This window comes from Neovison vison, chromosome 11, assembly GCF_020171115.1.
Source record: "Neovison vison isolate M4711 chromosome 11, ASM_NN_V1, whole genome shotgun sequence".
Classification (NCBI taxonomy): Eukaryota; Metazoa; Chordata; class Mammalia; order Carnivora; family Mustelidae; genus Neogale; species Neogale vison.
The window spans coordinates 101,452,520-101,466,294 of NC_058101.1; the positions used below are offsets into that span (position 1 = coordinate 101,452,520).

Genomic DNA, 13,775 nt, shown 5'->3' on the forward strand with positions numbered 1-13,775 from the left:
CGAACAGCTATATCCTTGGGTTAAGACATTTGAGTAAGGATAACGAGTTGAACTTTGGAGGAAACACGGAGTTGGACGTAGGGATTTCTCTTTGCCATGAAAGTTATCCGTGCTTTATTTCCTTAATAGAAACTGTTTCTGTGCAGATAAGCAGATGCCTGACACTGGGACAGTAGGAATATTCTGCCTCCTGGATGACAGTGTATTTATTTAATTAGTCTGTGCTTTGTACCAGTGTCTGCGGCTTAAATAGGATGTGTGTTTGGATATAAATCTGTTCCTCCCCATAAGCACTTCTGAGTTCCAACAATCTAAAGAGACATTTCCTTCTGGAGATTTAAGCCTGATTGTAAGAGCTGTTAACTCCCCGGTTTTAATTGTAAACTTTGATTTCCTTTGGGGTGTTTGATAGTTTTGTCTTATTTATTGTATTCATGTTTCTAGAGTTGTGCAATACAGGCTCTTACTAGGATCTCTGGGGTCACATATTACCTAGTTCTCCTAGGATATAAAGCACATTAATATTTCTGTTGCACAGTGAATGATTTTTCACACCAAATGGGATAAGTAGAGCCCACAGCTAACTTCATGTCAATTTTGATCAGTTTTGCTATGAAATTAGTTTTAAAAACTAGGTACATGGAGGTTTTTGAATTTTTGGTGCATGTGTTACCTAATCGTGGTAAGTTCACAAAATGTACATAGATCCTGCTGTATGCCTTAAACTTAAACAATTTTATGTCAATTATAGCTCAAGAAAGCTGGAAAAATAGGATTTCAGGTTTTTCAATAAAGAGTTGTGGGTATGTAAAGATTTAGAGTCCGAGAAACATTTAGAGTCTGTTGGTGTATATTGAAAGTAACTTTGGGGATCTGTATAGTCTGATATTTTATACATTTTTAGCTTATGTCTGGTTTCTTGATAACCGAAATTACTAATTTAATTCAGAGACATATTTTACAGGTGTTTTAGGATGCTTTTCACAGGGGGAGAATGCCCCTTTTATCTGATTTTCCTCTAGATATTCTGCTCAGCATCTGTTCTTGTTTCTTAGTGAAGCAGCATCACGTTCCAGTATCGTCTCTTAGTCTGTTTTTCTTGCAGTTAGGTAATCTGTACTGTCCCTTCCCTAAGGGTAGTGCTAACCAGGATTTGTCCTCCTGACGTCCTATCTGGCTGTAGGGCCTGGCACAGTGTAAGGGGCTCAGTAAGAATAGTTATGCCTGAGTTTGGGGGTTAGAGATACCCAGGAATAATACTCGTTTTCTCAGTTGTCATTTTGCACCTTAGACATGTTACTGAAACGTGCCAAGTCTCACTTTTCCTATTTCTGAAATAGGTAATAGTAACTGATTAATTTGTTACAAACATTAAATGAGATAATATTTACAGAACACTTTGTACAGTGACTAGCATATCAGGAGCTCAGTAATTGGTACCTATGTTGATCTTCTCTCACCCTGGTAAAGAACTTCATGAAATGTTTTCCAATGCCTTACCACCTTTGGTTCCTTAAAATAATAATTGGTGAGATGGTGGAGAGGCAGAGCAAATCAAGCACTTCTGTCTTTTATCAAAAGCAAATTTTGGGGCCCCTGGGCTTGAGAGGCAGGAGTGAGATGGGGAGGCTGGGCCATGGTGGATTTACTCTCCCTCCCCTCGATCCTCCCAGTCTGCAAAGCTGGGCTCAGCCAGGGAAGCATAATTTATGAGAAAAAAAATCAGTTCTGTTGCTGATGGTTGTGAACAAATACATTTCTTACATTTGAGTTGTGTTATTTCAAAGACTCAGACAGTTGAGATTCCTTGCACATAAATGAAATCTTTGGGAGAACTTGTAATGAAGATCACATCTCAGTTTCTTGATTTGCAGAATGAAGGATTTGGATTCCAGTCTAAACTCCCTTTCAACTCTTAAGATTGTGTGATGAGGGTAATTGCAAATTGTAATTCTCTTCTGCAAGCTGGAGAATGAAACATCTAAGTAGAATTTGTAATTTTTGTTTTGCATGTCATCTGTGTGACTCTCATGAGGGTTAATACTGTTCAGCACCCGTACAGAGTAATAGAAATTGGTATTAGAACTCAGTTGGCACAATTAAGATCGAAAGCCATAGGAACCCATAATCTAATGATGGGAAGGGTAAACCTCTTTTTTTCATTTGCTTCTCTAGATTTTCCCAGTCACTTGAAGAGTTGAAAATGATTCCTACTGCTGAGGAATCAGGAGACAGGCCATTATGATTTAGGAATTTCAGGAAAATAGATTAATATTACAGAGGTGTGATACTGTGCAAAGAAGAGAGAGGAGTATTTTAACATGGAATTTGTGAGGTGAATGAAGGTATAGATTTTTTTTAACCCAACAAAAATAGGTCATGGATTGACTTTGTAAAGAATTTTTGTACCATTGAAATAAGTACACTTTTGATAGTTTGGGAAGGAAAATTTGCACATTTATGTAAGAAAATAGTTTCTATGCCTTAGTTCTTTTATAAACCAGCTGAGTATTTGATTTTTGCTGTGTGGATTGTTGACTTTAATAAAATTTATTACATTTATATAAAAGTAAATTTCAGAGTGAATATATAAAGAAATAGGTCACCTAAGCTGGACTTAGAATTGTTCTATTTATTATCTTCAGTTCTTTCTTTCAGAGAGTGTGTAAAAAGGTTAGGGGAGGAGGGAGAGGCAGAGGGAAAGAGAGAACCCCAAGCAGGCTCCATGCAGCCCCAACATGGGATTTGATCTCTTGACCTTGAGATCATGAAAGAAAACAAGAGGTGCCAGTAAATTAGCTGCCAGCTAGAATGAAGCTATCGACACTCTAAAGGAAAATAATGCAATTCAGACTGCTTAAGAGAAATCACGCACAGGTCCAGCATGTAGTAATGAATAATTACAAATATGAAGAAGCAGGAGGGTGCGATCTATAATCCAGAATAAAAACTGTCCCTAGACACATACCTCGAGATGATGCTGTTTTAGGAATTAGCAATTAATAGCATTAAAGCTTCTTAAAAGCAAATATGGTCTTATGGATGTAGAATCTCAAAAATATGGAAACTATATAAAAAAGAATCAAATGGAAAGTCAAGGACTAAAAAAGTAGATCTGAAATGAAAACATCTGTTGGATGGAGGTAAATGCAGACTGGAGTTGGTAGAAGGAAAGGTCAATGAAAGAGAAATCAGATTAATCAAAGTTACTTGAAAAGAAAAGGAAAATAGATGGGAGAAATGAGCAGAGCCTCAGTGAGCTGTGGGCAGTATCAAGCTATCTAACATATGTATACTTGGAGTAATGAAAGGAGGAGAGAGAAAAAGAAATGTGCCAAAAAAGGTTTTTGAAAAAATGATGGTTAAATTTTTCTAAAATTGGTGGAAAATGTCAACCTACAAATTCAAGAAGCCTAATAAATCTTAGACTAAATCCAAAGACAACCGCACTTTGGCACAAGCAGTCTGCTGAAATTTCATGATATAAAAAGGATCCTGAGAAGGAAGCTCCTGGGTGGCTCATTGAGTTAAGTGGTTAAGCGTCCGACTCTTGGTTTCAGCTCTGGTCATGATCTCAGGGTCATGAGATTGAGCACCTTGCCTGACTCCGTGCTTATTGGGGAGTCTGCTTCCCACCCCCTCTTGCACACACACCACTCCCTCTCTCTCTCTCAAATAAATAAATAAATACAATCTTCCAAAAAAAAAAAAAGAAAAAAGAAAAACCAAACGATGAGGGAGGGAAGAAGAGGGAACAGTAGGGAAATAGTAGGAACAATGGCTGACTTCTCAGGAGCAATACAAACAAGAAACAATGGAGTGATATCTTTAACAAAAAGAAATGCCTGTTAATCTAGAATTTATAGTCAAGGAAAATAAAGGTGAAGTAAAGACATTTTCAGATAAATGAGAGTTGAGAATTCTCTTAGGGAAAAGTTTTTCAGAAATCTTCCGGCAGATTTCCTCAGAGGTCCCCTTGTTTGCTCAGAGGCCCACAGTGTATGGCTGGCTGTATGGCTGTACAGCAGGGAAGGCTGCAAAAACAAGGACCTGGCACTTTCATCCTCTAGACCAAGGTTTCTGTCATCAAGAAAGAGATCGGGGTGAAGGAAAGTCAGTTGTTGTATAGGCAACCAGCACTGTTCACCACGTAGGAGTTAAATTACTTTTGTAATCAGAAAAAAAGCCAATCTGTTATTTGGCACACGGATGCAGGTAAAGTAGAAAATAAGTCACATGTTAGGTTGGCCATTTATGGATTCTTAGAAGACTTTATAGGAAAGCCGTAGACATCACTTATATTCCTTCTTACTATGCATTCAGTATTCCAAACCTGCTTGCCATATAAAAAGATAATACATCTTGACCTCAGTTGTGCTGGAGGGATAAACAGGCAGCTCTCACAGGGTTTCAGTGACCACCTTCTAGGCAGCCTGTCATCTTTTTCATAGAGCAAGTGAATTTTCTTTGGAAACACCGGCTAGGAAGTAATTAAATGCAACTGAAATTGTCATGGACTATTTCACAGCGTAGTAGTAACAGTGGCAATGTTTGTGACTGTCCTTTGTTGAGGGCCAAAGGGTATCTTGAGTGTTTTCAAGCCTCCCACCAATCTGATATGTTAAACATTATCTTTTTCATTTTTATAATTTTGGAAACTGAGGGTTCAGTTTCAAGTCCAAACTTTACTAAGGGCATTCTGTCATGAAGGGGCAAAAGCAGGCTTTAGATCTGTCTTCCTAAACTAGATACAGGATGGCTGTGGGCTGACTTGCATTCTTTCGATTAAAGCATATTACCTTTTCAGTGGGTTGTAAGTTGATTCATACCAGGCATTCTTGGAAGAGTTACATGTGATTTGTTTATTCCTGGTTGTTAACAGTTTTAAAAGTATTCTCACAGGGAAATCAGTCCCTAAAATACAAATTGAAATTATCCGGTCCCTTGCAGGAGAATGTTGACTCTGTCTGTGCTTGTTATGTTTACCTTTAATTTACTCATTTAACATCTAGAAGAAATTAAAGAGGCAATTAAATTTCTGGATATTTTATAAGCCAAAATCAGAACTGGCCACTGCCAGTTGCTTTGTGATCCCTGTAGGTTACTAATTTTTCTGGCTTTCGTTTCATCTTCTTGTAAAAGGACAGAGAGGGTTGGATTAAATGTTCTGAGTATCCTTACATGCTAAAATTAAGCCATACATCCTTGGTTCATTGACCATTTGGTACTTGAATGACTTACTTATCTAGATATAAATATTTAGTGAACAAAGTAAGTTCACCTGAAATCAGAGACCTTCGATTGCCTTTTTAATTTAACTCTGAAAACAGTAGCTAATTTGCATGAGGCTGAAATTATTTTCCACTTAAGTGAAATTGCCAAGTAGTCCATTGATTATTTGATTTTGACCCTTTGATAAAAATTCTGAGTTGGAACTAGCAAAGGTCTTGTGTGTGTCTACAGTGAAGGGGCAGAGGGGAATGGCCAGAATTTTCATGAAGTGCTGAATCTAAGAGTGGTTGGAGGAAGAGGGGTCATATATGAAGAACAAAAGTCTTTCATTATTGTGTTTTGCCATCTTGTTCTTACAGGACTATTACAGCTCATTGCAAACAGTAGCAATGCTGCATAGTGAGAAACATAGTGATAGGACCTTGGGGTCCTCTTTATTTAGCTAGCATATGGGGAAAGAGAACTAGGATAGTGCTTAGGAGGTTTTTGAATGTTCCATGTATGGAACTGGCCACATACCATTTGGGCTCTCATTTTTTTTCAGCCAAAACTCTGCCACATGACTACACTGCAAGGAATACTGGGATTATATTAAATTGTGTTCTCGGTAAGAAAGGTAGTGTAAGGTTCTTAGAAATATGGGTATATGGAAAAATAGGTGAGTGAAAAAAAAAAGTCAAGACAATTATTAACTCTAGGAAAAACAAACAGTTGTATAAGGAGGGGAATAAAATAAAGATGGTAATGGCTAACATTTATTGTGTACTTTATACCAAGTATTATTCTAAGTCTTTACGTTTTGTATATTAATTTTCTTAAAAAATGTATGAGATAAATACAGTTGTATTTCCAATTTTACAGACAAATGTTGATTTCACCAATAGTGGTGATATCACTGTATTTATTGGATAAATGGGATAAGGAATGAGGAAAATGGAGTAAGAGTCAAGCATCATCATAGTAGGAAATATAAATAGTCAAATCAGCAATATACAAATGCCATTTAGAAACACAATATACAAATGCCATTTAGGAAATATAAATAGTCAAATCAGCAATATACAAAAGTCAGCCAGTGCCTGACTGGCTCAGTCAGTGGAGCACAGAACTCTTTTTTTTTTTTTTTTTTTAAGTACTTTTTCATGTTTATTGGTATTTGAATATTTTTATCCACAAAATACCAAGAAATACTTTATTCTTTTTTTTTTTTTTACTATTTAAAAATTTTTTTTTAAATTTTTATAAACATATATTTTTATCCCCAGGGGTACAGGTCTGTGAATCACCAGGTTTACACACTTCACAGCACTCACCAAAGCATATACCCTCCCCAATGTCCATAATCCCACACCTCTTCTCCCAACCCCCCCCTCCCCCCAGCAGCCCTCAGTCTGTTTTGTGAGATTAAAAGTCACTTATGGTTTGTCTCCCTCCCAATCCCATCTTGTTTCATTTATTCTTCTCCTACCCCCTTAAGCCCCCATGTTGCATCACCACTTCCTCATATCAGGGAGATCATATGATAGTTGTCTTTCTCCGCTTGACTTATTTTGCTAAGCATGATACGCTCTAGTTCCATCCATGTTGTCGCAAATGGCAAGATTTCATTTCTTTTGATGGCTGCATAGTATTCCATTGTGTATATATACCACCTCTTCTTTATCCATTCATCTGTTGATGGACATCTAGGTTCTTTCCATAGTTTGGCTATTGTGGACATTGCTGCTATAACATTCGGGTGCACGTGCCCCTTTGGATCACTACGTTTGTATCTTTAGGGTAAATACCCAGTAGTGCAATTGCTGGGTCATAGGGCAGTTCATTTTCAACATTTTGAGGAACCTCCATGCTGTTTTCCAGAGTGGTTGCATCAGATTGCATTCCCACCAACAGTGTAGGAGGGTTCCCCTTTCTCTGCATCCTCGCCAGCATCTGTCATTTCCTGACTTGTTGATTTTAGCCATTCTGACTGGTGTGTGGTTTTGATTTGTATTTCCCTGATGCCGAGTGATATGGAGCACTTTTTCATGTGTCTGTTGGCCATCTGGATGTCTTCTTTGCAGAAACGTCTGTTCATGTCCTCTGCCCATTTCTTGATTGGATTATTTGTTCTTTGGGTGTTGAGTTTGCTAAGTTCTTTATAGATTTTGGACACTAGCCCTTTATCTGATATGTCATTTGCAAATATCTTCTCCCATCCTGTCAGTTGTCTTTTGGTTTTGTTAACTGTTTCCTTTGCTGTGCAAAAGCTTTTGATCTTGATAAAATCCCAATAGTTCATTTTTGCCCTTGCTTCCCTTGCCTTTGGCGATGTTCCTAGGAAGGTGTTGCTGCGGTTGAGGTTGAAGAGGTTGCTGCCTGTGTTCTCCTCAAGGATTTTGATGGAGTCCTTTCTCACATTGAGGTCCTTCATCCATTTTGAGTCTGTTTTCATGTGTAGTGTAAGGAAGTGGTCCAATTTCATTTTTCTGCATGTGGCTGTCCAATTTTCCCAACACCATTTATTGAAGGGACTGTCTTTTTTCCTTTGGACATTCTTTCCTGCTTTGTCGAAGATTAGTTGACCATAGAGTTGAGGGTCTATTTCTGGGCTTTCTATTCTGTTCCATTGATCTATGTGTCTGTTTTTGTGCTAGTACCATGCTGTCTTGATGATAACAGCTTTGTAATAGAGCTTGAAGTCCGGAATTGTGATGCCACCAACTTTGGCTTTCTTTTTCAATATTCCTTTGGCTATTTGACGTCTTTTCTGGTTCCGTAGACATTTTAGGATTATTTGTTCCATTTCTTTGAAAAAGATGGATGGTACTTTGATAGGAATTGCATTAAATATGTAGATTGCTTTAGGTAGCATAGACATTTTCACAATATTTATTCTTCCAATCCAGGAGCATGGAACATTTTTCCATTTCTTTGTGTCTTCCTCAATTTCTTTCATGAGTACTTTATAGTTATCTGAGTATAGATTCTGTGCCTCTTTGGTTAGGTTTATTCCTAGGTATCTTATGGTTTTGGGTGCAATTGTAAATGGGATTGACTCCTTAATTTCTCTTTCTTCTGTCTTGTTGGTGTAGAGAAATGCAGCTGACTTCTGTGCATTGATTTTATATCCTGACGCTTTACTGAATTCCTGTACAAGTTCTAGCAGTTTTGGAGTGGAGTCTTTTGCGTTTTCCACATAGAGTATCATATCATCTGTGAAGAGTGATAGTTTGACTTCTGCTTTGCCGATTTGGATGCCTTTAATTTCCTTTTGTTGTCTGATTGCTGAGGCTAGGATTCCATTGTGTATATATACTACAAAGTATATATACCAGCAAAGGCTAGGATTGCTGAGTACTATGTTGAATAGCAGTGGTGATAATGGGCATCCCTGCCGTGTTCCTGACCTTAGCGGAAAAACTTTCAGTTTTTCTCCATTGAGAATGATATTTGTGGTGGGTTTTTCATAAATGGCTTTGATAATATTGAGGTATACGCCCTCTATCCCTACACTTTGAAAAGTTTTGATCAGGAAGGGATGCTGTACTTTGTCAAATGCTTTTTCAGCATCTATTGACAGTATCATATGGTTCTTTTTCTTTCTTTTATTGATGTGTTGTATCACATTGACTGATTTGCGGATGTTGAACCAACCTTGCAGCCCTGGGATAAATCCCACTTGGTCGTGGTGAATAATCCTTTTAATGTACTGTTGAATCCTATTGGCTAGTATTTTGGGGAGAATTTTCACATCTGTATTCATCAAGGATCTTGGTCTATAGCTCCCTTTTTTGATTGGATCCTTGTCTGGTTTTGGGATCAAAGTGATGCTGGCCTCATAAAATGAGTTTGGAAGTTTTCCTTCCATTTCTGTTTTTTGGAACAGTTTCAGGAGAATAGGAATTAGTTCTTCTTTAAATGTTTGGTAGAATTCCCCCGGGAAGCCGTCTGGCCCTGGGCTTTTGTTTGTTTGGAGATTTTTAATGACTGTTTCAATCTCCTTACTGGTTATGGGTCTGTTCAGGCTTTCTATTTCTTCCTGGTTCAGTTGTGGTAGTTTATATGTTTCTAGGAATGTGTCCATTTCTTCCACATTGTCAGATTTGTTGGTGTAGAGGTTCTCATAGTATGTTCTTATAATAGTTTGTATTTCTTTGGTGTTAGTTGTGATCTCTCCTCTTTCATACATGATTTTATTTATTTGGGTCCTTTCTCTTTTCTTTTTGATAAGTCTGGCCAGGGGTTTATCAATTTTATTAATTCTTTCAAAGAACCAGCTCCTAGTTTCATTGATTTGTTCTATTGTTTTTTTGGTTTCTATTTCATTGATTTCTGCTCTGATCTTTATGATTTCTCTTCTCCTGCTTGGTTTAGGGTTTCTTGTTCTTTCTCCAGCTCCTTTAGGTGTAGGGTTAGGTTGTGTACCTGAGACCTTTCTTGTTTCTTGAGAAAGGCTTGTACCACTATATATTTTCCTCTCAGGACTGCCTTTGTTGTGTCCCACAGATTTTGAACCGTTGTGTTTTCATTATCATTTGTTTCCATGATTTTTTTCAATTCTTCTTTAATTTCCTGGTTGACCCATTCATTCTTTAGAAAAATGCTGTTTAGTCTCCATGTATTTGGGTTCTTTCCAAACTTCCTCTTGTGGTTGAGTTCTAGCTTCAGAGCATTGTGGTCTGAAAATATGAAGGGAATGATCCCAATCTTTTGATACTGGTTGAGTCCTGATTTAGGACCAACGATGTGATCTATTCTGGAGAATGTTCCATGTGCACTAGAGAAGAATGTGTATTCTGTTGCTTTGGGATAAAATGTTCTGAATATATCTGTGATGTCCTTCTGGTCCAGTGTGTCATTTAAGGCCTTTATTTCCTTGTTGATCTTTTGCTTGGATGATCTGTTCATTTCAGTGACGGGAGTGTTAAAGTCCCCTAGTATTATTGTATTATTGTTGATGTGTTTCTTTGATTTTGTTATTAATTGGTTTATATAGTTGGCTGCTCCCACGTTGGGGGCATAGACATTTAAAATTGTTAGATCTTCTTGTTGGACAGACCCTTTGAGTATGATATAGTGTCCTTCCTCATCTCTTATTATAGTCTTTGGCTTAAAGTCTAATTGATCTGATATAAAGATTGCCACTCCTGCTTTCTTCTGATGTCCATTAGCATGGTAAATTCTTTTCCACCCCCTCACTTTAAATCTGGAGGTGTCTTCGGGCTTAAAATGAGTTTCTTGGAGGCAACATATAGATGGGTTTTGTTTTTTTATCCATTCTGATACCCTGTGTCTTTTGATTGGGGCATTTAGCCCATTAACATACAGGGTAACTATTGAGAGATATGAATTTAGTGCCATTGTATTGCCTGTGAGGTGACTGTTACTGTACATTGCCTCTGTTCCTTTCTGATCTACCACTTGTAGGTTCTCTTTTTGCTTAGAGGACCCCTTTCAATATTTCCTGTAGAGCTGGTTTGGTGTTTTCAAATTCTTTCAGTTTTTGTTTGTCCTGGAATCTTTTAATCTCTCCTTCTATTTTCAATGATAGTCTAACTGGATATAGTATTCTTGGCTGCATGTTTTTCTCATTTAGTGCTCTGAATATATCATGCCAGCTCTTTCTGGCCTGCCAGGTCTCTGTGGATAAGTCAGCTGCCAATCTAATATTTTTACCATTGTATGTTACAGACTTCTTTTCCCGGGCTGCTTTCAGGATTTTCTCTTTGTCACTAAGGCTTGTAAATTTTACTATTAGGTGACGGGGTGTGGGCCTATTCTTACTGATTTTGAGGGGTGTTCTCTGAACCTCCTGAATTTTGATGCTTCTTCCCTTTGCCATATTGGGGAAATTCTCCCCAATAATTCTCTCCAGTATACCTTCTGCGCCCCTCTCTCTCTCTTCTTCTTCTGGAATCCCAATTATTCTAATGTTGTTTCGTCTTATGGTGTCACTTATCTCTCGAATTCTCCCCTCGTGGTCCAGTAGCTGTTTGTCCCTCTTTTGCTCAGCTTCTTTATTCTCTGTCATTTGGTCTTCTATATCGCTAATTCTTTCTTCTGCCTCATTTATCCTAGCAGTGAGAGCCTCTATTTTTGATTGCATCTCATTAATAGCTTTTTTGATTTCAACTTGGTTAGATTTTAGTTCTTTTATTTCTCCAGAAAGGGCTTTTATATCTCCCGAGAGGGTTTCTCTTATATCTCCCATGTTTTTTTCGAGCCCAGCTAGAACCTTGAGAATTGTCATTCTGAACTCTAGATCTGACATATTACCAATGTCTGTATTGATTAGGTCCCTAGCCTTCGGTACTGCCTCTTGTTCTTTTTTTTTGTAGTGAATTTTTCCGCCTTGTCATTTTGTCCAGATAAGAGTATATGAAGGAGCAAGTAAAATACTAAAAGGGTGGCAACAACCCCAGGAAAATATGCTTTAACCAAATCAGAAGAGATCCCAAATCGTGAGGGGGGAGAATGGGGATAAAAAGAGGTTCAGAAAGAAAGAAAGAAAGGAAAAAAAAAGGAAAGAAAGAAAAGAATTAGAAAAGGAAATGAATAAAGAAAAGTATAAAAAAGAAAAAGTATATATATATTAGATAAACTAGTTAAAAAACGTTAAAAAAGAAAAGGTTAAAAGTTAAAAAAATTTTTAGCAGAAGAAGAGAAAAAAAATGAAAAAGAAAAAAAAAATTAACTGCATGACTAAAGAATCATAGGGAGAAAGCCATGAGTTCCGTTATTTTCTTTCTCCTCCTCTGGAATTCTGCTGCCCTCCTTGGTATTGAAACTGCACTCCTTGGTAGGTGAACTTGGTCTTGGCTGTATTTCTTGTTGATCTTCTTGGAGAGGGGCCTGTTGTAGTGATTCTCAAGTGTCTTGGAGCACAGAACTCTTGATCACAGCCCCATGCTGGGTGTAGAGATACTTAAAAATAAAATCTTAAAAAAAGAAAGAAACACAGGTAAAAATCAGTAGAAACGACTGAAAAAGCTGAAACTCCTCAGGGTAATCAGTTTGAGTGTTGGGTTTGGGATTGTCCTTATGTTATTGCACTTTCTAAACCATGTCAATAAAAATATATCTTGGTCTAAGATGAACTACCAAGAGAGAACAAATGACAACATTTGTGTGGTTGGTCATCATTTATATCTTATTTTCACCTAGACCAGAATGGTTGTGTAAATCACTTGAGTGGTGGAGCTTAATGCTGAAAGGGAGCCGAGGCCAGATTTCTAGACCTGGGTTTCCTCTGTGTTTTCTTGGCCAAGTCACTTAACCTTTGGGTGATCATTTTCTTCGTATGTTAAGGAGAATGATGCTCTCTTATAGCTACTTTAACTTCTAAAGTTCTATAGTTCCAGGTGTTAAATGAATTATTTTTATTTCTTCACACTTGCTAGTATGGCTGTCTCTGCTTCCGTGCTCGTTTTGGATGCTGTGTAGCTATGGAGTCACAGCCAACACCTGGTTTCACTCTTACCTGGTATCTGGGGTATGAGTCACTTAGCTATCAGGTTTTCTCAGTGCTAGTGTGTGTATGTAAGGATTCATATAATTGAAATCCTTGTCATCCAGCAGCTTTTTTTTTTTTTTTAAACCCGTTCTAATATAATAGAGAAGAGTGTATACCTTACAAGTTTTTATATGGTTCAAGGACTTCTTACAGTGAACGTACTCTAATTACCAGCAACCAGGATCCTAGGTCTCAAAGACAAAACCTTACTGGGGACTCCTAGAGCTAACATCAAAATGGATTAGATACAGCTCTTATTTCCAAAGTTGGTAATTTTCAATTACAAGATGAGTAAGTTCTGAGGATTGAAGGTTCTGCTTAGTGATTATAGTTAATAATACTATATTATGTACTTGAAATTTGCTAAGAGTAGATCTTAATTGTTCTCAGCTCACACATACACACAAAGGTAACTGTGAGGTGATAGATGTTTCAATTAACTTAATTGTGGTCAATATTTAACAATATATTTGACTATCACATCATGTATGCTTTGGATATATACCATTTTATTTGTCAGTTATTCTCAGTAAAGCTGGGGGGAAATAAAGAACATTACCATTAACATTAAGCCCCTTCCAGTTGCTTCCCTCAAAGGATAAACTGCTAGCCTGACTTCCAAGAGATTAGATTTTGAACTATATATAAAGGATATATTGTGGTTGTGTACAAGCATACATATAGACACATGTACATTTACATATCTCTTAAGAGGCAAAAATATGTATAAATACATATGCATAAACATCTATACACATTTATGGTGTTCGATTTTAGATTTTAGTGGGAAGGGCTTGCCAGTTATGTTTCTGGCTTTCCAAGATGACATATTTAAATTTGTTGAGATACTCATTATATAAATGATATAAATGATATTAACGATACTCATTATATAAATACTCGAGGTCCTTCTCAATGTATGATGGTGTTATGTCCTGATAAACCCATCATAAGTTAAAAATTCTGTTAAGTCAAAATGCAGTTAATACACCTAACATACCACACATCACAGCTTAGCCTAGCCTACCTTGAATGTGCTCAGAACACT

The 13,775-nt window shown here is 37.2% G+C and overlaps 1 protein-coding gene across 2 annotated transcripts in view; it reads left to right on the top strand.

The window, feature by feature from the left end:
• PAPSS1 (3'-phosphoadenosine 5'-phosphosulfate synthase 1) overlaps positions 1-13,775 on the top strand; it is a 108,992-nt gene that overhangs the window by 80,832 nt on the left and 14,385 nt on the right. The window lies entirely within an intron of this gene.